Here is a 27,371-nt window from a genome sequence, read left to right as displayed (position 1 = left end):
TGCTTTGACTCCAATCCTGTGAACTCTATAAGCTCAAATCCATGCTGGGAATAAACATATACGCTAAGACTTTATGGTAATGATTTGCACAGGTAGCACAGCAATTCTCTGTTATGAAGTGAACAAATTATGAAGGGAGCAGCAGCCTTCTGGTTGAGGAGGAGAGGCACAGTTAATTATTGCTGCCATTCAAAGAAAATAAGTGTAAACTTCTGACAATAGTCAGAAGAAAATCATAAGGAGTTTATTGTGATCAGTTTATTTTTTTCACTATAAAGAATAGTGAAAAAGTAATTCTAATGAAGACCATCAGGATATCAAAGAAACAAAGCAATGCTTGAAAGAAACTTCAGAAGTTACCCTGATTACAATGCCTAGGATGTGATTGACTGAGCACACTGTTAGTAACTTTTCCCTTTCACAAACTGAAAAAAATATTTTGTCAAGATTTACATAAAGAACCTACATTGTTACAGACATTCCTATTCAATTATTCATATACCTTGTTTCTAGTAAGTCTAATCTTATTTTCTCTTCTGTCTGAATGTCACAAATTTTATCCCAGTTCTTACACCGATGTTAATATTAGAAGGAGAGGAAGGGTGTGCGCTGAGGTTTAACCCTTTACATACTTAGTAATACAATTAACATAGTTGTCTGCCTAATCAGTCAAAGGCTGATTCATATCTTAGGATATATTAACTGATCTGTATTGATCCCATTGTCATCCATTATCTCAATATTAAGAAAAAAAGAAATGACACCTTCCCTATTGTACTTCTTCATAAATATGACTACTTTTAAAACAAACAATATAGTCTTCAATCTCTTTAAAATTTTTCTAAGTCTACAAAAGCCAAGCTCAAAATAAAAACAGAAGTCGTTAGGGAAATGCTGTATTTGCAGTAATTTGGATAGCAAACATGCTCCATTCATATTAAAGAACAAGATAAAAAAATCTTTTTCAAAAAGATAATGCCAAACTGAACTCAAAGGTCTAAAATCTTGGCTTGTTATACCATCCCATAGTAATCCTGACATTGCCAGCAGTTGATTTGTATTAGTGAGTATTATAATATAATGTAATTAGTAATGGTAATATTACCACAAATACTATAAACAGCCCTGCTCTACTGCCTTTAAATTAGTTTTGTAAGCATGTTAATAACATACCATCAGGTGTCAATACAAATCCTTGACAGATTCTTGAAAAAAGATTATGCATATCTAAGCATATCAAAGGGGGAACCCTCATTTTGACAGTATTTCAACAGGAATTGTTGGAATGAAAACAGTAGATTAACAGATGTGTAGGGCAGACATCTCAGGTCTGATCCAAAGTCTCTGAAGTCCACCAGAATTTGGATGGTGTCCTAAACTAGTCACCTTCCCGAAACCATTAAAAAAATAACACACACACCCTCCCAAGAAACCCACCAAAAACCAAACCCAAAATTAAATTCATGTGTTTTTGTTGCATATCACACTATAATTTGAGTGCCCAACTCCCTCCACTCAAATGCTGCATCATTGGCAAAGGTAGAAGCATGGTCTGTAACCAGTTTTTCATCTCTTATTATGCTGATCTGCCCTCTGGAAGTGCCGCTCCTTTTACTAGAGATGGAGCCCAGCGTAGGTGTTAGAACTTCAATGTCTACCTTTTTGCTGTTGAAAAGTTCAGCAAGAAGAATCTTATCATCACTGTTCAAAGATATTTTCCATACCATTAGATAGTTGGCTGATTTGATTCACTTTCCATTTTGTACGGAACTATTAGCTTAATAAGACATTCAGAATGCCAATAGGTATCCTTAACACTGTAATATGATGCATACGAGGTTAGAGAAAAGTCTGTTTTGTCAGATTAAATTACATAGAGATGGAAAACAGATTTTTCTCTAATTTCATTTTTTTAGAAACAGTGGAACCATTTTAATTCAGTGTTCTTCAAAAGTTTTTATGTCTACAGTCAATATCTTTCATGGAATATTTCAGTCCAAATTTTTACAGATTGGTTACTGCAAGAAAAGATACAATGGAATAATGGAAGAATGGGTTTGTGGGGTCTTTTGGGGGGGGGAATGGGGTGTGGGTGGTGCACAGTTGTGGTGGTTTCTGGGGTTCTTTTTGAAAAGCCCACACAATCTTAACTATGCCTATTATTGGTAGAAGTTAGAAAGAAATTTAGATAGAAATTTACATTCACAGGTATACTCAATTTCTCTGAATTTAAATTTCATGTTACGTGACTATATTAAATATTTTCTAGATTTCACTTATCAATACCTTCACAATCATTTTACCGAAATCATAATCTTGAGTAATGAAACTCACTACTTCTGACTTTTAAATTTTACCTTTTACTTGGGAAACCAAGAAAATGGAAAAAATGGGTGAGTCAACCTAAACAGAATCCTTCCGTCGACCCTCAAATAAAGCTCTCTTGTCTTTACATAGGTGAATCAGTCATCTATTTCCACTTCTGAGCTGAGTTGAAATCATAGAATCACAGAATGGTTAGAGTCGGAAGGGACCTTAAAGATCATCGAGTTCCAACCCCCCTGCCATGGGCAGGGACACCTCCCACTAGACCAGGTTGCTCAAAGCCCCATCCAGCCTGGCCTTGAACACTTCCAGGGATGGGGCATCCACAACTTCCCTGGGCAGCCTGTTCCAGTGCTTCACCACCCTCACAGTAAAGAATTTCTTTCTAGTAACTAATCTAAATCTCCCCTCTTTCAATTTAAAACCATTACCCCTCATCCTATCGCTACACTTCCTGACAAAGAGTCCCTCTCCAGCTCTCCTGTGGGCTCCCCTCAGATACTGGAAAGCTGAATGTTACTGCTGCTTGCCCTGTTTTGATTTCATTTAACTTTTTTACATTTTAAGTGGCTGATGACTAGCAATTAGTAATACTATGCTAAAATAAGCAACAATTTTTATTCTTGAATTCAGAGTCATCATGAAGTTATCCCTCTCGTAGTGAGGCATTCCACTTAGAGAAGAGGAAATAAATCCTTCAAGATCTCCAGCATCTAAGGATTGCTTAGACTGTGAAAATTAGAGATCTATTACATCTTTCACTTCTATGGCAGCTGGCATGAAAATACAGAGAAACAAGATACGACTCTTCCTTTCCCTCCCTTCACCTAAGACAATCACATAGAACTAGGACTGACTAGGATGATACCATTCTGTGACTCAGCTGCAGTTTAAGCAGGCAAGATGAGCCTCTTCATTACACTTAAGCTACTGACAAAATATAAAAATCATTTACTCAATTAGTCTATTATATTAACAACTTTAAAAAATATCAGTTGTGCAGGTTTTATATTACATTGACTTTTAGCGTCCTGTTGCAAATCCAATATTCCCTGATGTGATACAGAATCCTCTGCTGTAATATAGCAGCTGATAACACAGCAACATACTTGAAGCTTTTATTAACTCTGAAATCCAACATCACTTTTTCATTATTTTCATAAAATTCAGTATTATCTTAAGAAAATGTTAGCACACCAATGAATTTAGAATCCATTTTACCACAGTAATTGTTTATGTCAGATTTTGCAAAGGTAGATTGCAGTTAGTTCTATGATACAGCTGCTATGTTTAACTACAGAGAATCTTCTAAATTCTGAATTTAGGAAAACAAAATAATTTAAAAAAACCCTAAACTTAAAATACAAATGATCTGCTTAGTGCCAAAAGAAAATAACTTTATGAGGTCTAAAAGAAACTGTGAAAATCATGCTAGAAGTTAAAGACAGGGAAGGGAAATGTAGAGATTAACTTTTTAATTGCATAAATTTTGTCTAGTATGTTTTACTAAAAAGCATTTGCAGCAGTAGTATTGCACAAAGTTCTTCAAATTAATTATATGGATCATTCAACTAATTGTTTTACTCCCCAAACAAATTCTAATCACCAAGTGTATCACAAAGCTTTTTTCCCGGAGCATTTATTCAATGTGTTACATGAAGCAAGTCACTTTATGTTCTCTTTCTCTTATATGCATGTATTACTTATTTATTTGTATTTGGATAAGTAAGAGGAAGAAATCAAATTCCCAGCCTCCATTTGACTGAGGATTGATTGAGGAGGAAAACCTCAACAGTTGAAAGCAAAAGATTAAATTTGAGCTAAAGTTCCACATTAAGCTGCCCGAGACTTTAAAATCCTCTGTGAAGATTAGGTACTAAAGAGGAAGACCCCGTCACCTTTCAAATTTTGTCATGCGGTTTTCAAGCCAACATCACTTATTTACTACTTCCACATTAAATTACATGATCTATAGGAAGTACTGTGATCCTAATTACAACAGAGTCAGTCAGACTATTTCAGAATTGCAGAAATTAGGAGAACTGCCCAGCTTCCAGGTCTAGGCATGTACAATGTAACAGGGTGCCATGACTAAGACAACCTTATTTCATCATGTTTCTGCCTGACAAACAGTAAACCCAACTAGAAGTAAAGAAAATAAAGAATAAAACAAACAAAAAAACCAACCAAACAAAACCAACTCCAAAACCGAAACAGCCATAAATATTTGAATGTGCCACATGACATGTAGTGGGTTGTTGGATCAGACGACATTCAGGGGAACTGGTTCAGGTCAAGGATCTGCCTGGCTCGGTATCTTGTCTCCAACCATCTTGACAACTTCTGTGAAATGACTCCAGTACTAACTCAAGAACACTCACTTATCTGGATCTACAGTGGATTTATTCCTTCATAGGTCTAAAATAAATGTGTAGTTTCTTGTGTGCATACATTATGCAGGATTGGTCATTCTTATAGAGGAAAAAAAAAAAAAAAAGAACAGGCAAGAACAGTTCTTTATTTCAGAAAACAGACCCCAAACTAGAATTTACAACAGACAATTCATGCTGGCCCTAGGAAAAGCAAGAGTTAAGCAAGCATCCCTCAAGCTTTCTCCCAGCTTCTGATTATTTGAAAATCATCCTGATATTTACAAGCCCACAACTTTTCTCAATATTTCATACTTATTCAGGATAATTTCTTCAACAACTGATAAAAGTGATCATATGAGTAGGAAGAAATTAGCTAAAGCTGAACTAGCCTATACAGGTAACTGTGAGGCTTCAGAGTGGGGTTTTGATTTGTCTGTTTCTAATTCTGTCTTTAATAATGGCTACTACTTAGTGACTCAAACTGTACATATTTTGGACTCTTTGGTATTAATCTTTAAGCACCTAGTAACAGAAAAAAAACCAAACCAACCATGATTTTAAGGAGTCCAGTTGATACATATAATAGCAACATGTTAATTTAGTATTCTGTCCATACAGTGATATTCTCACTATTACAGAGTTCAACAGAAAGATGCTACAGAATGTCTAGCTCAAAACACTACATTTCCCACTGTGTCTCCCATGACAACCAGGCTCTTCTGAAAACAAACTATCACCAGAAGGCGTCAAAAGCAGTAGAAAGAATTTCCATTCTTCCTTCTGTTGAGTTCACCAGAAAAATTGAGCTTCAGCACTTTCAGAACTAAAAACAAAATCTTAGTTTTCTCTTGCAAATTCCTACATAAAAATGAATCAAAAATTGCATCAGAATACATTGGTAAATATAAACAAATCTGACTACCTAATTCACTGTTCTAATAGAAATCTTCAGATACCACTAAAACTGAAAATGCAAGTAACAGAGCAGGATACAAGGGCAATTACCAACAGAATTAAGCAGTTGCCATGTTCTAAACTCCAGAGTTTAGCACAGATTCACAAATCCCAGCCAAAGCTTTTTTTAAGGAAATTTTTTCATCCTGTAAACTTTCATCGAGGTTTATGTGATCTCAGACTGCGCAGCCACCAGAAAGACAGCCCTCATTTTCTTCTCTTTTGCTGGGCACATCCTTTTCTATGTCAGTACTTAAATCACGTAGCTCACCAGTTATGTCAGTTCCTTGAACTGACTGAAAACTAGACCTGCCTCCCCAAATTATTATTTTTCCCAGAACAGCCGAACAATCACTAGTGCTGACACAAAAGAGGTGGCAGGAACAGACAGCTGGAGGCAGGGAAAAGAGCACGACTTGCCTTTTTGGCAGTAGTGTGGTCAAAACTGATGCTGAGAGATCAAAGAGAAAGCTAGAATATTATATGACAGGAGCTGTATCTCATTCCGTATTCTTCTCCTGAACTGGAAGAGCCTGAGATGAACATGAATTCCCATTAGAACTAGCTTTATTATACAGCCAGCTAAAACCTGTATTTTTCACTATCTGGAACAATGATCTGATGATTTATGGAATTGGGAGCTAGGCTATCATTCCACAAGGGGCACATTGAGCAGGATCTTGACTTTTTAAAACTTCTTCAAAAACAAGTTCTTTAAAAGAAGAAGTAGCCACAGAACTAGAGGATTTGGTGAGAAGCACCTGCCAAAGTAGTCACTTTGCTGTTCCCTTGGGAGCTATTAGAGAAAAGGTTCGTTGGACATCTACCACAACAAAGCCCATAAAAGGTACCTATATTGCATTTAAAGAAGGAAACAGAGCCAAACCAAAGTGCTCATGGTAAACTATAACTGCTTGCTCTTTAGGTCTACCAGATGACTTCTAATTTCACATTAACGGGAGTGAAACCACAAAAAAATAAAATGAAAATATGTCTCCATGAAGAAAATGGGTAAGACATTTAATACTAACCCTGATTCAAGCAAAACATGGCAAAGAACCTTCAGGAATAAAAGGTAATGATTTTTCCTATCAGTGGTCCACCCCTGACAATTACTGGAAGTGTACTTATAGAAAATTTACTTAACTGAAACACTGCCGATTTAAACTGTTTGCCTTGAATATTTACTGAACAGAATCAGTAACCACTTCTTCAAATAAGTGCCTGGACTTGGAGCCATACTGTGGCCTTTCTTTCCAGAAAGAGCAATTTGAAACAAAGCAATCTTACAACTGAACTTTCAGGTCTAAATACATTTCTATAAGTCTTAAAAAACTTCAGATTACACCTGAAAACAGCAGTCAAAACTTCTGATTTAGATCCTTCTTTTTTTTTTTTTTTTTTTTTTTTTTTTAAATGAAAAACGCAGGTTGTACAATACAAGTGATTATTTAGGTGACGATCCAAAGTCTGACACTTTTCCAGATGTATTTCAATCTCATTGTTAGTCATTCTCCCCAGTTATTAAACCGTTGTCTTCATAAATTCCATAAGGAGAAACATTGAATATACCCTAGCAATGTTAATGTGCACTCAAATAATAAATGTATCTGAAAAATAAACCATTTAAAGAACGTTTTCACATTTCCAGAATCCACACAGATCTTCTTCCATCTCAACTAACGTAAGCTTTTGGCTTTTCCAAAAGCAGTTGTGAAAATAACTTGTCAACGGTAGATCCTAAGAACAGGGACTAGAAAAGGCGAGACACAGTATCAGCATCAGCCTGTGAAGTTAAATTCATTACCTACAAAACCCGTACACCAGCAGTTATGCCTAAACATTTTGTAAACTATGTATATGTTGCCATTCTAAAAGAAAATTTCCAGCCACTGGAAAAGGCAGTATTTTCAACCACTGAAAAAGGCAGTATGAATGTAAATAATCTATTTTATTTTAAAATCCAACATACTGCTTATCTTAAGACATTTCACAGTGTCAAGGCCCTAAAGCATCCACTTCTTACTGAGGTTTGTTTAACTGTGTGAGATCTGAGCTAAATTAAACTCCACCATTTGATGAGCTGCACCAATCTGATCTTAGAGCTTCTGCTGTACAAACGCCCAATTCCCTTGCTCTGATCCCTTCTCTTCCTGAAACAGATCCAGTAATCTCTGTCGTATGCTGAAACCAGCCTCAAAGGAGAAAGCATTTTCTATGGCAGTTCTAGGGAGACTGACACCATTGTTAGACATTACTAAGCTCTCAGATATTCAATCTCTTCCAAGTCAGTGAATTTAAAAAGAGTTTCTTATAGCACAGGGTTCACTGTTTGATATTTTGCACTTGAATGTATTCCAACTCACCTTTCAGCCCCATTGGTTACTAAGGTAAAAACATTTGTATGGAATTTGTTCATTTTTCTGAAACGGGAAGGTTATTTCTTAGAGTCTAACAACCTTCCCACGTTGATATGGCAGGAAGGTCTAGCATTCCTTTCAATTAAAAACCTGCAGTTTTCAAACAGAGTGAGAAAATTTGATAATGTAGACAGCACATGTAAAGCCTGTGGCTTGCAAATGACTGAGAACTTGCAATCCATCATCTAAAACAAAACCCAAAAGAACTGTCCTAGCATGAAAGATATTTTTCCCAGAACTATTATCCATTGGCATCCTGCACCATTTCACACTGCTACACTGAGAAAATATGAAAGTATTCTTGAACTGTTCAGAGAACAGAAATGCAATTGGTCTTTGATTAATTGCATTAAAACCACAAATGTGAAACCTCCACACAGAGAAATGGGTGAATAGGACACTTTTTCCCTCTTTTATTTTTGCCTTGTTATAAAAATGTCCCAGTTTTCACTTTTAGGAAAGATGCCAGCAATGCTGAAATACACTGAAATACGCTGAAAACGTCCAAGTGTTGGCCAGAATGAAAGTTTTGCCATGACTGGCAAGGGTTCCTATAAAGGATATTGGGGGAGGAAGTGAAGAAAGGATGAAACTATGAGATTTTCAGGGTGATTTTTTTATTGATAGCATTATGCACTAAATTTCTTCTAATGGTTTTGGGTTCTAACCTTTCCCATGTCCCCAGTATATCAATTCTCTTCTTGTCCCGGTGAAATTAACCTAGTTTTCAGGTTTTAGTTTTTCTTCATATTATGTTTTGTCTCTTCAGACATCTTGGAAATCTGTTTGTTGTGCCTATGCCAGACACACAAAATCTTACTGCCTTGCCTTGCAAATCAATCAATTATACGTTGCTAGCAGTGAGATCAGCAACCCAGAGTTGAGTAACATCTAATCCAAAATCAGCACCTTGAGTTTGATCTGTGCACACTGGATTATTGAACTCTTAAGAATAGACTAAGAGAATTTAAGAAGATATTAACATCTGTGACCATTTAATTACATTTGTATGGATGGCATTCATCTGGTTTCTGGCCATACCTATATTGTGGGCCATTTGCAACTGGGGGAGTCCTGTAGCTTGTCTATATTGTCAGCTAAAGAGAAGCAAGCACCTACCACAGATGAGATTTTTTTCCCCTGTAACTATAAATGCAGATGTCTGTACTTTCAACAGAAATGTGAGAGGCAAAAAAAAATACAGGTTTGAGAGTGTTTGCAAAATTCCTCATTGCAAACCATAACAAACTACGCAAAGAGACAATTTATGAGAAACCACCAACTGTGCTAATTAAATTTTACATATGATAACGTAATGTTTGGTAATCTACACTTTGGGCAACATCATTGAAAGGGTTCAAAGTTCAGATGTGAAAGTGTCTTAAATCAGATTTTTCTGCGAAATGTTTAGAATTAAAAGAGTATTTTTTAAATGTGCTGCCATATGCTCGCATATCTGTGAGGCAAAAGATGTAATTTGTAGCATATGTATCCTAGCAAATTATTAATCGTAATGGGGTAGGGGAAAGAGTACACTGCAGACTACTTCAGACTAACCAACTCTGATCGTCATTTGACTGAGAAAATAATAAGGAAAAATAGGAGACTATAAAAATTGAGTTTTCAGGAAATATATATGGTTTGAGAACAATGACCTAATAGTCCAAGCCATTTGATCTATTAACAGTGTTTGGATTATTGCACAACATCAAGGTCTCAAAGTTTCAATGCTACAAGCAGGGTGAGAACAGAGAACAGTCTTGGGGGAGGGAGAAAGACAGACAAAGAAAAGTAGTATAATGGAAGAAGAACCTACACGAACAAATCACATGAATTACATTATTTTTACATGCAAAACTGTTGCAGTGTGAGTTTCTTGAAAGCAGAACATTAGCCACAATATCATTCCAGGTGACAGTTTTATTGTGAAAATAATTTACAAACTGGACTATGACACAGACTGCATCCTCAACAAGTTTGAGGATGGCAGTTAATGTTGGGCAAGTGCTTGACACAACAAATGGAAGAGACTCAGTCCAGAAGGACCTGGATAAACTTGAAGGACTGGACTAACAGAAAACTTATGCAACTCAATAAAGAAAAATACAAAGTTCTAAGAAATAGCCTCACGCAGCCTGAAAAGTGGTTGGCTGAATAACAGCCCAGCTAAAAGGGGTCTGAACTTCATGGCTGACATCAGGTGGAATGTGCATCTTATAGCAAATAAGGCAAGCTGCATACATTAGGAGCACTCCAGCTACAAGTTATTATTGTCCCCCTTTACTCAGTATTGCTGAGATTGCATCAGGAGGGATATTGAAGAACTCAGGAGACTGCAGCAGGTAATGTCAAAACTTATGTACTATTATTACTACTATATTACTATTATTATTACATATATATTTTTTATTATTATCGCCACACTTTTTTAAAAGGTGATTATTCAGAAAGGGTAAAAATAGGTAACCGATCTTCAGTCACTGCTGTATGACAGATAGATGGTAACCATATTTTAAGTCATGTTCCAGGGCCAAGAAAAATGCTTTTTATGTCCATATGGCCTCTCTCAACATCTAACAACACTTCCAGTATTTTGCACTACTATTTTAGAAACTCCGGGACATGGAGGCATAAGGATAGATAGATGGGAACTGAAAATAACCACACCAACAAGAGGCTTGTACTTGACATACCATAATTTGCATCTCCATGCGACTTTTTGGGTAGGGGGAGATTAAAGGCAAGGGGTGCAGAAGTAGAGGAGAATTATTAATAAATCAGTGAAGACTGAAAACAGCTGTTTCAGGATTTACAGCCTAAAAATACTTATTTTAATCTAGAATTGAGTTTTGCATAGACACAGAGAGACAGAGAGGCCAACATTTTCCAAATTTTGAGATAAAATATGGATGACTGACAGCCTGCAGGATGATGATTTGGTTTGTCACCACCCATTGTACTTTGTTTCCATAAGTTTGTATTTCTTTTAAACAGCTCAAAGTGTTTTCATTGGAAGTGAACAAGAAGATTTGAAGCATTTGAAGAGCAGCAAAATAGCTCAATTTGTCTAATGTTATTGTTCCACGAAGTAACACTTCCTTATAACTCATTAAATGACATCAATGAGAGTAGCAATGAGCAGGACAAATTAGCAATTATATTTGCCAGGTAGATTTAGGTATTTAAAGATGGCAAATGGAAAATTATATCACTATAAAGTAATACAATCAGGGAAACTGAAATTGTCCTCAAAAATCTAATTCTAGTTGTTTATTTAAAAATGCATACTTATTAGAAAGGTAACATCAGTAACACAGAACAAAAGATGTTCCTAAGAAAATAGAAGGAAACATAACATAATAATGAGAAATTCATGCAATTGCAGATACATTTCAATGCCTTGGCTTGAATACTCAGCCCAAATAAAAACAAACAAGTTCTGAGACAAAAGGCACAGCAGAGGCATGTGGAAATTGAAAAGATGCTTTGGATTTCACAACATCAGGAGGTGTACTATCCATGACGGGCAGGAGATGATTTCTTGGGGAGTTTTGGCATACCAGAACAGAATTCCTCCTCTGTGCTCACTTGAAGAACTGAGAATGGGACAACTAGCACAGCTGCCTACAAAAAGCTTTTGCTCTCTGAAAGTCACGCAGAAGAGCATCACTTATGACAGCAATAGACTTGGAACATTTGTAGGAATTGTGAAACTACTGAACTGTCACATAATGCTGCCATGCAACAGATTTAATTTGCCTTTGTGAAAATTACAGAAATAACAGAAAGGAGAAATGAATGCTGGGCCAGTACAACTAATAAAGCAGAAAGAAAGAAACAAGGACAGGAGAGTTTAGGAAGAGGTTGAATGAATAAAAAAGATCATCCTACTCTAAGGCAAACTTAGGGTTTCCATGTCTTAGAATGTGAAACTATTTACTTGTGTAGTTTATTTCCTTAAATATTTTTAAAGCAAGTAATTGTTTTCAGTATCTTAAAAATTTTCTCATTCAAAAATAGTACTTATTTTTTTAATTTTTTGTTTTCTATTTCTAAGAGTAGCTTTATATATGTCAAGAGTTCAAAACAAGATGGGCAACTCTTCACCTGTATCCTAATTGAAAAGAATTCCAGTAAAATAAAAGGACATATGCAATAAAAATCTGGCTCTGAAAGAAGACTAACAAATTATTAGATAGGGTTACATAACTCTTCATTTTGCTCTTGCCACTCTCTAAATTTAGTCACCTTCTATTTGCCTGAAACTTCCACCTACTTTTTCATAAAGTCTTCTTGTCTTGGGTTCTTCTGGAAGGAATTTTTCCTTGTTGATGCTTGAAAGAACAGGAAAAAGACACAACTCAAGTATTTATTAATATGCCATAGGTGAAAGGAAAAACCAAAACATTATTATGGAAGAAACAGTCTTTTAAATTTTGCTGCCTCTTCTTTTTAGGTGGTTTGGCCAAGAAGCTGAAATCTATTAGTGAGCTAGGACACTGAGGGGCAGCATTTCTGAGCAACCTGATGGTTACCGCTCTTGAATTTTTTGATTGAATAGCTAGCAGGAATAAAAAAAAAAAATAAAGAAAAAGAAAAGCTTGGAATTTCCAATACTGTTGGGAGGGAGTTAGAAGTCATTGAGACTGCCATTTGCAGAAGTATTCTAATACCCATAACTGAAATTCTGACTGCACATCTAAAGAAAGAAAGACTGCTAGTGTTTGCTTTGAGCCCTGAAATTAAAAGGCTAGAATGAATTACAGGACATCATCCCGTTGTTTCCTACTCCAGGGCATGACAAATTTCTGTCAATGGTTTTCTTAACTAATATTTATTGACTGTGCCCTTAATAAACCTCCAGTGATGACAAGTCTTCTGTCTCTCCAGGTAATCTATTTTCAAATGATGATGCTTTACTACTACTGTAGGAAGAAAGTTTTAACCTGAGTTTTCAGTGCTGCAGTTTAAGTTAATTACTTCTTGCTGAATCCACCATAGACATAATGCAGAGAACAGATTATTCCCTCCCTACTTACAGTAGCCTTTTACATGCTAAACTTCCTGCGTGGAGACAAATGTGATGCAGCCACATAGAGCCTGATCCAATGTCTGATAAACTCAGTGCATAGACACTGCTTTAATCATTTATTAGATGTCGTGCCAGATGTCCCATCGAGCTATTGCTGTATTTTTCCCAGCAGGAAAGGAAGAAGGAAAAAAAACCTTTATTGTCATCTTTACTTGTATCAAACACTCAGATACCTCAGTGGTGAAAAGCAGAAGTTACATAGGTTCTCTACTTTTTTCAAGAATAATTTGCACATTTCCAAGAATTGCAATGGCAGCTACTACGTCTTGAAGTCTTCCCAAAGCAACCCGTAGAAATGTCACCTACAGCAAGCTTTGTAAAATGGACAGGGTGAGCTGTACCAATAAAACCCAGTCAAAAAACTATACTATATATAACAAAAAAACAAAGAAAAATTAATAATAAAAATGTTATTTAAAGAAAAGTATTAATATTCTACATAACTTGATACACAAACATTTGTCAGTGATTTTTCCTTTAATAATGCATCTTTTTTACTTCTGAGTGTAAGCAATGATTACTTTAATACAATGCAGGTACCATCAGAAAAGCCTGTCCTAGCCATCTTTCCATGCATAAGGTAACAATTAGTTTTTCTCAAACTATAGGGTGGGTTTTTTTAAACAAAATCCAGGTGTGCCTTCTAACTTGTCACTGCTTATGAGTCCTTACTCCCTTGCAGGCAAACAGGTTTTATTTTTAACAATATGAATAGGAACCAGAAATACCAGATATAGAAACTGGATGAATTTCCTTATAAAGGACGAGAAGAAAATAAAGAAGAAGCTGTACACACCTGTTACGGACTTCTTTAGGATCTTGAAGTATTCTCCCTACTTACTCCCTGGATGGTTACGTGACCAAGGAGTTGCTTCTGTAATTATCATCACCACCTGTCTCGTGCCCCACTAGATTCTTGCACAACAAGTTTCAAATAGAGCTTATACAGTTTAGTGGAGGAGTAATGTATTGAGTTTTCAGGTTCTCCCCAGTCACATCAGGATATTGGACATGCTGGCTTTAGTAGTCAGCATATCTGTGAGTGTGGTCGTCTTCTCCAGCAGACCACTCAGTCAGTATTAACTGTCAGGTAAAACTTAAGGAATGTATTTGTTTAAAATCGCATTTCCAATGATGAACCGCAGTAAAGCACTATGTAAGAACGGAATTCATTATTAATACAATTAGGATCTCCCTCAGCTATCTAGAGTCTTCGTTTCTGAAACTAATTAGCCTCTAACCAGCCCCAGGGTTGTCATGCCTTGAGAGTTCTCAAATATGCACCTTTCTTTCTCCTATCACTGAAGATGCTATTACAGTTACCCAAAGTACTGCTCAGAAAGACCAGCACTTTTCCAGACTAAACCAAAATAATCACCTGCTTTCTCCGTTTCACAGTTCTATGTTCCCTTTTCCTCTGTCACTGATTACTGGGATACCACCTTGGAACACAGAGGTTTAAGTTTTCTCCTGGTCCTGATCCTCAAGAACTTTTGATTAAAAAGGTTATTGGATACTCCAGTATACTTCTATTTTTTTTGCCATTTATCCATTAAAACCATCTGAAATTGGTGAAAAGTTATTGACTGTATTATTAGAAATATATAATCTACATGCTTTTATGTTAGATTTACAACTTTTATTTCTCTATCAGTATTCTATAAAGACCGAATGTCTGGTAATGAGGTCTTCAACCGAAAAATATTGCCCTGGGATATGCTATTAGTTTTAGAAGGAAATCTTCCGGAGACTGTCACAAAACCTAATGAGGTTCGTCTGTTGTTCCCTTGCTCATGCTGTAACTTTTTTTTCCCATTTTCAGTAGGTACAGAAGATAGCCTGAATGATAATTACTAGACTAGCTAAATTGTAGATGTATTTTTACTTATTGATTTTTTTAAAATTTGTTTTCAGAACAGTAAACTACAAGTTGTATTTGCAGGGGAAAAGAGAACAGGGTGGGGGCTGGTGAAGAAAGAAGCAGGGGAAATGCTATCCAGCCATGTAGATGGTGTTGATAAAATTTATAGCTAAAAATTTAATATGTTTAGGGCCATGATGAAATGCTTATCATCAGCTTGCATTGCCCGTAGTTCTTGCTGATTCCAGCCCGCTCAGCGTATCCTGGTAATGAAATGAAATGGCATGGGCCCAGTGCCTGCAAAATAAAATTCATTTCATTACAGTTCAAGAGGTTTTCTTTTTCTTTTCTTTCTTAAAGGCTGGACTCAGGAACATACAGATCACAAACCTTTATGTGATTCTTCTACTTTTTTTCTTAAAAAAAAAAAAAAAAAAAAACACACCTTAGGTTTTTTACCTGTTACTAAAAGGATAACAAATATCTTAAATTTAAATTTACTGGCAGTCACTCCAGTACATCCTTCCCTTCACCCCAGCTATGGTTTCATGACTTCTGAGAACCTATTTTAAGAAATTCTATTCAGAATCAATGTCACCATTGACTGGGTAATATATTGGCTGCTTCTTCCTCATTTCCTCCTTATTTACTCATTTGCCTTTACCCAGCCACGGTGATTCTGGCTTAATAATCATTTAAAGGTTACAAAACACCAACCAGGATCCATTGTCACCGGCCTTCTTCACTGGGGGAAAAAACCAAAAACCTAAAATTGGATTTCTGGTACCACAAAACAAGAATGTTTTGTTTACTTTGGTTTTATATTGCCCCATGTAACAGTTATGAATCCATGGAGGAGCATACCTGACACACAAGAGTAGACTATACCTAAAATACCGCATTCTAACAAGCATTACATGATTATGATTCACAATGTTCCTATGAACTAAATCTTGCTACAGCAAAGTTTATCTATGTACACTGATGTGCATATAGTTCTGTTCAACAGTATTGAGAACAGGATTAGTCTGTTAAGCTCTGGTTTTACTATACTCTCCCCTCAAAACTTTTATTTTATCCCTCCTCCCCATTAAAATTGTGTTTATTTTTGCATTAAAAGCATACTTAACACGTCCCAGAGTTACCCTTAGTTTTGAAGCCAAATTCAGACCTTGCATTCACCCTAAAAAACTGTGTGTTTCCATTAAATAAACTATACAGATGTTTCAGAATATGGCCTCTAGTATTTCATGCCTTCAACAGTAAATTGAATGAGCCAAATGTATCCACATTTCTGCCATATAAAGACAAATTTTATAAAGAGATTTGTATTCTATAATCAAATGTGCTAAATTTTCTTTTTCGGGATAAACCAAAACAGAAGTCAGTCTGAAAGCTTTTGGTGTTGATAACAAAAAGAACCTATTATTTAATTTGTATTAAATCCAGGCAGGAGCTGCAGAAACTCTCCGCTGAGGTGTATTGCTATTTTATGAGAAAACTGACTTTTAAAAGCAGAAGATGAAAATACTTGCATTAATAATCTTCTTCCAAAGGATGGATAGGTAGAGTGATTAAAGTGTTATCTTAGGGCTTTAATGACCTGGGTTCAAGTCTCTGTTCTATTTTCCTTATCTCTTTGAGACACAAAGCTACATGACTTGTGTTCCCAAACTAATAAAAATACCCAGATGCTCATGTTTCCCTGTCCTTGAAGATACTTTCAAAAGTTTTTTTAAGTTAACTACTTTTGGTAGACACAGACTTGATCCAACTAAAATAAATGAATTCCAAGTGGACATTTCAACATGATATCCAGTGTAAAATAAATTTGGCTTCCTTGGAAAAGCAGAAGCTCTTGAAAACCATTTAATGGCTTTCTATTATTGCCAGGTAAAATATCTTGAATTTGAAACCTCTACTGGATACAAAGCTACAGAGTCTTGCTTTCTACACTTCTGAAGAGTTACTCATCTTAATAGACCATAGCAGCTAGTAAATACATTTCATACTTAATGGGTTACAATGTAAACCGTTTTCTACTTTTTTTTTTTTTTCCTCAGACTAAACTGTAATCCCACTTGTCTGTTGTTTTCCATTGTCAGACCCACTCTGAAGGCCCTCATTAGAGCAAACGAGGGGATGAGTGGGCAGCAGTTACACAATGTCAATTTGGTTTTACCTGAATGAAAAGTGCAGCTAAATCTGTTGAGGGAGAAGAGCCTAACTCTTTCAAAACAGAATTACATTCAGCAAGGTGCTGCAGAAATTAATTGTTCTACAGGACTGGGTTATTGACCTCATTAAACAGCCCAGGAACAATCAACTTTCCGAATTTTTTCCTGATATGTATCTGCTGCCCTCTGATAGAACATCCCTTGTTGGTAAATTTAACACAAATCTTCTGAAACAGTAACAGACTGCCTTCTCCTGTTGTTTTCTAGGACCTTATAGTGATTGTCATTCACTCCTCCCTTAAACTGGATTATATTTCCTAAATTATTTCAACTCTCCATAGTGTAATGCTTTACTTTTTTTTCTGATATGCAATTCTGGAACTCTAAAATATCAGACCTAGACTGGATTATGGCTGCTGCACAGGAAATCTGGGCATTTTACCAATAAATCTGATGAGCTTCAATATCATTAGAAGGATGATGACACTTTACTGCCTGCTTCCCCAAACACATGCCTGCTTCCCCAAACACATGCCACCTCCTTTCATTTAGCCTTTGGTTTACTAGCACTGCTTCTGAGTTTAATGATCCAAAATACCTTTTCCTGCATTGGAAAGTGTAGCCTGTCATTAGAAAAAAATGTAGTCTCCATATTTGTTTACGATAGACCTCTTTTTCCCAGAGCAAGAGAGAAAGTTGGAATGGAAATAATTTTCTAATCTCTGACAAGGAGGTTAGAAATTCAGTTTTATGGCCTGTATGGATTTGAATGCAATTATGGAGAACAAGTATTACTGACCTCTGACGTATATTTGGCAGTCTATATTTCAGCCAGAAAGTCACTACTTTTTTTATCAAGCTGCAAAGAGGAGGAATCTAAGAATAGAAGCAGGAGTATCAGTGGTTTGGCTGGCTGAAATATGTAACAATGGGCTTAACATGCAACGAGTACAGATAGCCATATTGATAAGGGTCAAAGGGACTAGAGAAAAATGGAATGGGGAGCAATCAGTACTGAAAATGCCAATCTGCATTCTGAAGGAGACACAAAGAATTAATAATGTGGCAAAAGATGTCTTTGTCCTAACAGACATTGCTTTCTACTAAGATTAGACATACATTGGTAGGTGCAAGAAAATGAACCCCTTCTCCGCTAATGCACTACATATATAGATACATAACAGATACATAAAGATTGCTGACTCCAACTGCTCTATTAAAAAAAATAAAAATATATTATGTATGTAAAAACAATTTTAAAAAATCTGCTGAAAGTGTACCTACAGTCAGACTGTAAGTTGCTGCACATATTAATGTATCAAACATTTATGATTAATAATAACTTCCTCATGAATGAGTTAACATGCTGCAGATTTCAGAATGAGTCAAGTCAATCCAGGTTAAGTGATTCACTCTGCTGATTATTTGCCCTCAACATGAATTTGATGAGATATGTTGCCTCTGGATTGTGTCATCAATAACTGCTACAACCTCCAGCCACAGTTGAGGGCTCAAAGCCATAAAGTACTGCAGTACTGCAGAAAAAAGTCCTGTAGACACTGCAGTGAGGTTTATTGAAGAAGTCTTGATTACCATGACAGTAAACTCCTCTAACCACAGCCAGTACAGCAAAAGGTAGTTACAGAATTTATCGAGTCTTGTTCAAACCAAATATATATCTACCCTCACTCTTCATTTTTATTTTTCTTCATCACTCAGAAAAACATAATTTTTTGGTTTATCACAAACCTTCTGTCTGTTCTGTCCTCTAAGTCATTTGTCACACTCCTCAAGGTCACAGGGGAGTCTCAGTGGGAAAGCATGTGTGTTGATTGATTGGTACTGTGATGCCTATGTCTGCCAGGGCTGCTAAATGAGCTTCTCTCCCCTCTCCCCATACTCTCTTGCCTCCAAGCAATGATGTGATTGAAAGGGGTGAGGGAGGTGGGAAGGGGGGGGGAGGGGAGGTGTTTGAAGGAAAAGGGGGTGGACACCTTAAAGAAGAGAGAAGAGAAAAAGTCTTGCCTGTGAATCTGGTTAAGAAGTTTCATAAAGCAGTATTATCCCTGGTGATTGAACTATCTTGCATCACTAATTCCTGACCACTTGCTGGGTAACAAAAAGAACTTATTTTCCCTAGAAAAAGTGAGATACAGTAAGTTTGAGAGGATTGAGAGAACAAGAGAAACACAGCACACAGGAGCGAGAAAGAGAACGAGAGTGCAAGAGTGTGTGAGAGGGATGGCGAGCATAAGAGAAAGAGTGCACACAAGTGAGAGAGTGAGAGAGCACATGGAAGAAAGCCACAGAAAGAACAAGAGAAAGCAAGAAAATAAGTGTGCAAGAATGAGCAAGCACAACACGAACACGTGCCAGAGAGCACATGAAAGAGATGGAACATGCTTGAGAAAGAGTGAAAGCAAGCAAGCATGTGAGAAAGAGAGAGCGCAACATTGTGTGCAACAGGTGTGACAGCAATAGTGCAGAGAAACATGTGAAAGAGAGACCGAGAGCAAGGAAGAGAGTGAGGAAGACAAAGGAGAATAAAAGAAGAGAAACTAAACATGGAAACTCCTGGAAAAGAAAAAGACACAGAAGCTGCCTGCTATGGCTTATTACTACTTACAACATTATTTAGAAAAAAAAAAAAAGGCATTTTAACACTTCTGGTAACTGTATTCCTAATATATATCTATTAACTACATTGAAAATACATATACTTATGATTTTGAAAAGCACACTGACTATATCTGATATATTAGATGAAAAGCTGTGCTTCTTTGAACAACCCCTTCCTGTTCATCTCTTAGAAACTCATAAACACATAGACATGCATCAAACAGATTTTATCTGCAGCATCCAGAGGCACCATTTTAATTTCAGAGAGAGAAGAAATCTGAAAGATTACGACTGCAGTAGGCATCAGTGGTTTGTGGATTATCATAATATCTCCAATAAGAAGATCTCAGATTAAAACCAAACTCACTACCATAAAAATGCTAAATAAAAAATCAGAACCCTTACTGATGTATTCATTCTTCATAAGTATGTCTAACAGCTACTACCTAGAAGGGTGTTCTTCTTCTGCCCTTCAGTAACATCAGCAGTAAAAAAACAACAGATATTGGTGATGATAACAGAATGAAAGAAACTCTTTCTCCTTTCACCTCTTTTTTTTTTTTCTTATACAGTATAACAAGGTTAAAAATTCCCACCCCCCTCTTTGCCACCCAGCTCATACTCTCATACACATCAAATATTTATGAAGAATATCTAAAGTTTTCAGTACAATAATTAGGATTACCTCACTGGTCAAAAGCGAAAATAAAGAAAATGTCACCATAAGGCATTGCCTGACTCTGTAAATATGGTACAGGATACATTATAGACACACAAATAAAAATTATAGGAGCAGTCTCACTATGAAGTAGAGGAAGGATATGTATTTTTTGATTGAGAAAGTCCCTGAAGTACAAGTTCACCTCTCCCAAGTGTTTTGGTTAGGGTTTTTTTCATATACGTATAAATAAGGAAAATCATCTTTGATATATATCTAAGTCTATGTGTAATTTTGGGGGGGCAACTCAAGATGATTTCTTCAGTGCAGGATAAGAGGTAATAGAAAACACAGTTGTAAATGTATAAATAAAGCATTGGTGATGTGTATAAGCATATGTGTGGTTTCTTTGCTATAACAATAGAAACATCTGCTTTGGGACATTTTTGGCTACTGATTGCAGCATACTGTTAGCTATTTTGTCTATATGTCAGTAGAGAAAAGAGAAGTTGCATGTAGTAACACCCATAGGTAATCAGCAATAAAAAGAGAAAACCTTAAAAAGAATTAGTCTGCAGCAACATCCCAAATCTTAATGCTATCACAAACTAATCCACTCAGCTGTAAAATTATACCGGAAGCTTTTTACAAGCAAGCTTTCCCAGGCAATCTAACATTCCTTACTTTGCCTAGGACAGATATATTGCAAGCAAAATATTTGTCTTAATCTTTCTACATCTAGAAAACACAGAGGAAAATCAATTAATGTTGTCATAAGTTTTTAGGTTTTTTTTTATGCTCAGCATTAAAAAGTGTTCAGTCTGAGTTCCAGGTAAGGAAATGTTGTTGTCATCATTATTTCACTTATTTAATCTAAACTGTATTTTTACCTTCTAAATGATACCAACTTTTTGAAAAATTGCAAACCACTTTAATCTTAAACATTATTTGCAGAATTTTCCTTTCTATTGCCCCTCTCAAGTTATATTAGAAAATTATTGGCAAGTTTAAAAATTAAAGTTAATCATCACAAAAGGTCCAAAGTCTGGTCTCACTTTCTCCTTTAAAAACCAAGCCACTAGAAAATAAAAATGGGAACTAACAAAAATACCACCAGTGAAACTGAATTTTCTACATCCTCAACTCCACACCTTTACTTCTGTATTGTCTAGTTAACATTCAACTAAGTTAGACATCTGTCTTCAAAAGTGTCAATAGAGCAAACATTACAAGCTTAAACAAGGAAGTTATAACAACAGTGTGTTTTAACCACTTCTTAGAGTTTCTGCATCAGCAAGGGTATTTGCTTTGAAAAGCAGCAGGAGCACTTTCTCAGACTCTCTTGTTCCCCACCCATAATCCCTCAGAGCAAGTAGCAAGCACTTTTTCTTTTTCTTTTTTTTTTCTTTCTTTTTTTTTTTTTTTAAACCTCCTTGCCTCAGCCTGTCTCCAAAGCCATCAGATCTATGGCACCTCAATAAATTATTCAGGCCCACACTGCTCCCCGTCTTGCTCAGTTGTGGGACTTCCTGGCACATATCGCCATTAATATCCATGGACATGCGCACCACCCACAGAAAATCACAAACGTTTGTACGTTAAATCCCTCAGCCTGCATTAAACACAAGAGCATACAGCTCTAGTTGCCTTACAAAGCCCTGATGGGGCAATCCCGTTGCCTTCCTCTCACTCCTCCTCTTGTTTCACCCCTAACCTATGTTCCTGTTCTATAAATTTTGATTCCTGTCTTCTCTCTTCCCCATTTCCAGTTGTTTATTATAGTTCAGGACAGCTTCAACGCACGATACCAGAGCTGTCACTTGTTCTAAATCCTCCTCCTCCTCCACTTCCCACCCTCCCCCTCGGTGCTCAATTCGCTCCACGAGCAGCTGCATCACAGCTGTCAGGGTGAACGGCAAAGATGTCCTTTTCCGATAAGACTGTGCCTGTGGCGCACAGAGTTCCCTCGAACAGCTAATTAGCAGGAGATAGGCCACGGCAAGGTTTGGTGCTGTCCGTCAAGCCTGCTGCCAATGTCAACACCATCAGCTGAGCTGTCACGTTTGGTTCCTCATTTAGGGGGACTGGCAAAGCCTCTTTTTATGGATAAGGCAAGATGGTGGAGCATGGGTTACAGAAAGAAAGTGGAGGGTCAGGCTCTGTCAGTGCTCAGTAAGAAGTATTTCATACCTACTGAAGCCCTTTCTGTGCATAAGATTTTTCTCTTCCAGTTAGCTCCTCTGCTCACAACTCACAACTATGAGAGCGAAACAAGACACAAAATAAAAAGGCAGGATAGAGTAATTTATTTATTTTTTTAAATAGAAATAGAGGCTAATACACCTGTAACTGGCATTGCATTTGTGATTGCAGTTTTTGGAAGCTGTCCTGTAAAAGTATTCATCTCCCCAGAAAATCTTATTTCTAATAAATAACAAGCAAGAGCAATTTCTTGTGAGTTTTTTTTTCCTTCCACAGCAAAGCTTACTACATATGCACTGAGCACTACAAGCACATGTAATTAGCTGAAGCCATCTCCAGTCAAAATGACAACCTTTGGACGGCAGGAGCATTTTTTCAAGAAGTTGAAAATGTAGAAGGGAACAAGAAAATAAAGTAAATCTCTGATTATGTCACTATAGAGCAAAAGAATCTGAGGTGCCCATGGGGAGATGCCATATTTAATTTCAATGGTTTTTAGACATCTGAGCTGTCAGAGCTGAAGCCCAATATTTAGCTATGGCCATTAGTGTGGGCATGGTGCCACCACATCAGGAAGATGCGATCTGAGCACAGCCATTATGCCACATTTTAGAATATAGCACAGCTTAGAACTGTAGAAGAACTTAAGTTGGAAGGGAACTTGAGAAATCATCTAGCCTAACAGCTCAAAACAGAGGCTAACATCAGAGCAAGACCAGGTTGCTCAGGGCTTTGTCTAGTCAAGCTGCAGGAATCTCCAAGGATGAAGATTCTCCATTGCCGGCTTTAGCTTCATGCAGCTGAGTACAAAATGGCTCTTCTCTCAAGTCACACCTGGGAAAAGACTATGCCTGTGGCAAGCAGAGCTTTTCAGACTCTTGCTACCTGTGAAGTCTTTGTAATTCAGACAACACAGGCATGGCTGTTGCCCAAGTTCATGTAAGAAATGGATGCCATTATCACAGACCTCTGGAAAACATCGTATAGCTATGTGTTTTCAATCCAGGATCTATTGAAAAGAAAAACAATATTCCACACTATCAAAAGGACGAAGCCCCTACTTCAGTAGACCATATAACTTGCTCCAAAAAGGTTTTCTCATTCCAGTATTTTTTAAAAAAACTTTTCCCCCTCATTTGTTTCTTAATTGTATTTTTATCTCAGAGTAAATACTTGAAAGAGGCAAATCTCAGGTTTAAAATTAGTAGCTATGGAATCCAACTGTTGTGATGATTAAGCTTCTACATTATTTCTTTTCTTTGTTTTTATTACTCACTTTTCATTTAATACTGTTACATGAAGAAAGAGCAACTACATTTATTTTGACTTGAATGATGTGCCCATCATAGTTTAAAATTAGCTCCTTAAGTGCCAATATCCAATGCATAGCACAAGCACACAATTTTTAGCAAAGAAAAATTGGTATGGGTTGAACAGGAAAAAATTCTTATTAGAACTATTAGAAAAAAATGGGCTTTATATTAAAAAATATGGATGCAGTAGTCTTACCAATTAAAATGGTTCTATTTCCATATGGCTATGACTGATCACTGACAAAATTACCCTCAGCTTACAGAAAATTTTGTGTGATGCCATGTTGAAATTAAAAAAAAAAAAACAAAAACAAAAACAAAATTCCCTCATCCCCCAGAAATATTTTTCCCTTGTTTGTGTCTTCTACCTTAATCAGTTAACTTGGCGGTGTCTTCAATAACCTTGTTTCTGGGTTGTGGGATTTTTTATTTATTTTAAATTAAAAGAAATAGCTACTTTAATAGAAGCAATTAAGTTTTATGCTTCTTATTACTGAGAGGTAATTGGAATGTGGTTATCATCCAGTTTCACAAAGGTACAGGCATACACTTAATTTCCTCAAAATCTGAGTTACATTTCCAGGTAAAATATGGAAAAAATATTTCTTTCTTTGCATCAAAATGTTACTCCTGATTTTCATTTAAACTTTTTTTTTAAGGTCCTTATTTTCAAACATCTCTCCCAGCCATCTGCACCCAGGAATTTCACACTTGCCCTTTCTGCCAAATTTATGAAGGTAAAGCTTGAAATTCGCACTCATTAAAATCTCTTTCCATCAATCCTTCAAACCTTGAGAACTTTGATTTCCATCTGACATTGATTTTTGGATTTCATCCCTACAAGGAACAAGTCTTATCAGAGACACTCATACATTGCACACCGGATGACTTGGTAAAACTACTTCAGCTGAAGCATCAAAGACAGTGACAGGTAACACCTACTTGCATTGAAACACAGCCTAATGTGACTTCCAGTAGGATTTTAATTAAGATCACAGCATTTGGGAAAAGGGAAGTATTTTACCTAATTTTATTTTTCACACTTTGAGGCCTAAAATGGACGGCATGAAATTCTTCTAGATTTTGTCTTCTATTTCAAAACAGTTATCAAATAGCCTAATTTAAAAGCTTTGTCAAAAACCTTACTATATGATCAGTTATATATGCTGCTCGGTTGTTACTTCATAAAAGTACCTCAGAAAACAAAAGAAGTGCATGCATTTTACCTCCCAGATGAAAATTAACAATTCAGAACTACAGAAATAGCAAAGAAACAACAACTACTTTACTTCAGCTGTCAGCTGAATTCAGTGAAATGTAAAATAACATTTGGTATGTCTAAGCGCACAGAAAAAAAATGAATAAGTCCTTTTCCACATATAACTGCAGAATTTAAGTCCATCAAGCACCACAGAATACAAAGATAAAACACAGCCCCTGATCCAGAAGGCACTTAAACCACAGATTACAAAGGTTAAAAAAATCAGAGAAACAAAAAACCCAGACAAGCAAAAATAGGCGATACATATACAATATGTTTTTCATTAACTTCTAGGTTGTTTTTTTTTCTAATTATTGAAGGCCATTTAAAAGGCTAGGTCAGCTCTCGGCCAGAGTGAACTAGGACTGTTTCTATATATGCTAATATATTAATCAAAAGAAACGCATACTGAAATAAATTAAATTCTTTTAGTCAACGTAAATTTCCACTCATACATTCATACCTTCAGTGAAAAAAATATGTTTTGATAGGAAGAAGTAAATCATTTATTCGTTGTATTTCTAAAGTTCCCATTTTAAATTCAGCAGAATGAGGTGGCAGCTACAGAAGAAGCACCATAACTGTGCACCTGAAACATCTGAAAATACGCAGATTCCTGTGGCAACTGCCAGAGGACACAGGCTGAACCAAGAAACAACTACTGGAAAATCAAAAATGCAATTGTTTTGACAAAAAGAGGAGTGAGGAAGAATAAATATATAATGTTCCCTCTGAAGGAAATAGGGGAAGAAAAGGAAGCTTTAGAAACATCCATTAAAGATAAAAAAAATCCCACTTGAAGGGGAGTGGAATAGTATTTTTTTTTCCCATTTTCCAGTCAGTTCTTCACTGCACTCAAATTCCATTTGCTCCCAGATGTAAAGTGAACTACATTAATTTTCCACCTGCTTTCACATACCATTAAGCTTCCTGAAAATAAGCATTATTCTGTAAACCTGCAAGGATTTCTATTTTTGAATCCTGGTGATTCACCCAGTTACTAACGTGATGTGACCCCTAATTAAAAGTACATTCTTAGATGAAGAGCAGACCACCTGACATTACAAAAAGATATAAAGCACTCTGGAATTCTCAACCCTTTTGATGTTGGATTTTTAATTTTATGATCTCCACTTTTTTTTTTTTAACTTGCCTGATTATGCCCCATTATGACAAACATTTACATATATGCTTAACCTTACAAAGACTTTCTCTCTGTTTATAATGATTTTGTTTCAGTTCCTCTGAATTGTGTCTTCTATTTGTTCCAATCATAATGAATTGATGTAGCCACCTTCAACCACAGAAGAAATCTTCCCTCATGGATTCACTGTCTTGTTGAGACTGAGTAAAATTTGTGCTGGTCTCATGGAAAACCACATGTGCAGCTACCAAGGTCTTGTCCTTTGAGAGAAATGAGATATGGCAAAATGTTCACCCCAAGCTGCAAGTATCCCACGTATATCAATTTAGACACAGTCATTTACTTCACTGGCAATACTGATAGGGTGATTTTTTTTTTCAGAGGAAATCTCTAAGTCATGTTTTGGAATAGAAATTCAAGGATATGGAATTCAAAAGAAATTCTTAACTTAGACTGGTGATAATTAATCATGATCAGCAGACTCCTTCTTTATCTGGTTGAGATAAATAACTATTAAAGTTTGTTTTTATTACAAAATTCATTTTGTTAAAAGTTTTTACAACCCAGAAGATCAATGCAATGTTTTTTTTTAAACAAATGAAAAAGAAAACCCTTCATGGAAGTAATTATTTTAAAATAAAATAACAATAATAACCACTCAAACTTTATTCTGAGGTGCGGTGCTTAATGATACATACCTGACTGCAAAGTAGTGAGAAATTCAATATAAAAAAAAAAGTTAATTGTTTAATCTGTAATTGTTATTGCCTAAATAACATACCAGCAGAAGGCAAATATCCTGTAACAGTTTTATTTCTCAAGAAAAGATCAAAAAGTATATTAAATAGAAGAGCTGTATATAACTTTCAGTTGGAAAGAAAATGAAAAAGGAAATACGTATTTTTATTGCTCATTATTACAAAACCTTACATTCTATTACAGATAGGACAGATCCCCTTAGAAATCAGTTTTT

This window comes from Numenius arquata, chromosome 1 (genome assembly GCF_964106895.1).
Source record: "Numenius arquata chromosome 1, bNumArq3.hap1.1, whole genome shotgun sequence".
NCBI lineage: Eukaryota > Metazoa > Chordata > Aves > Charadriiformes > Scolopacidae > Numenius > Numenius arquata.
This window is presented reverse-complemented; position numbering follows the sequence as displayed.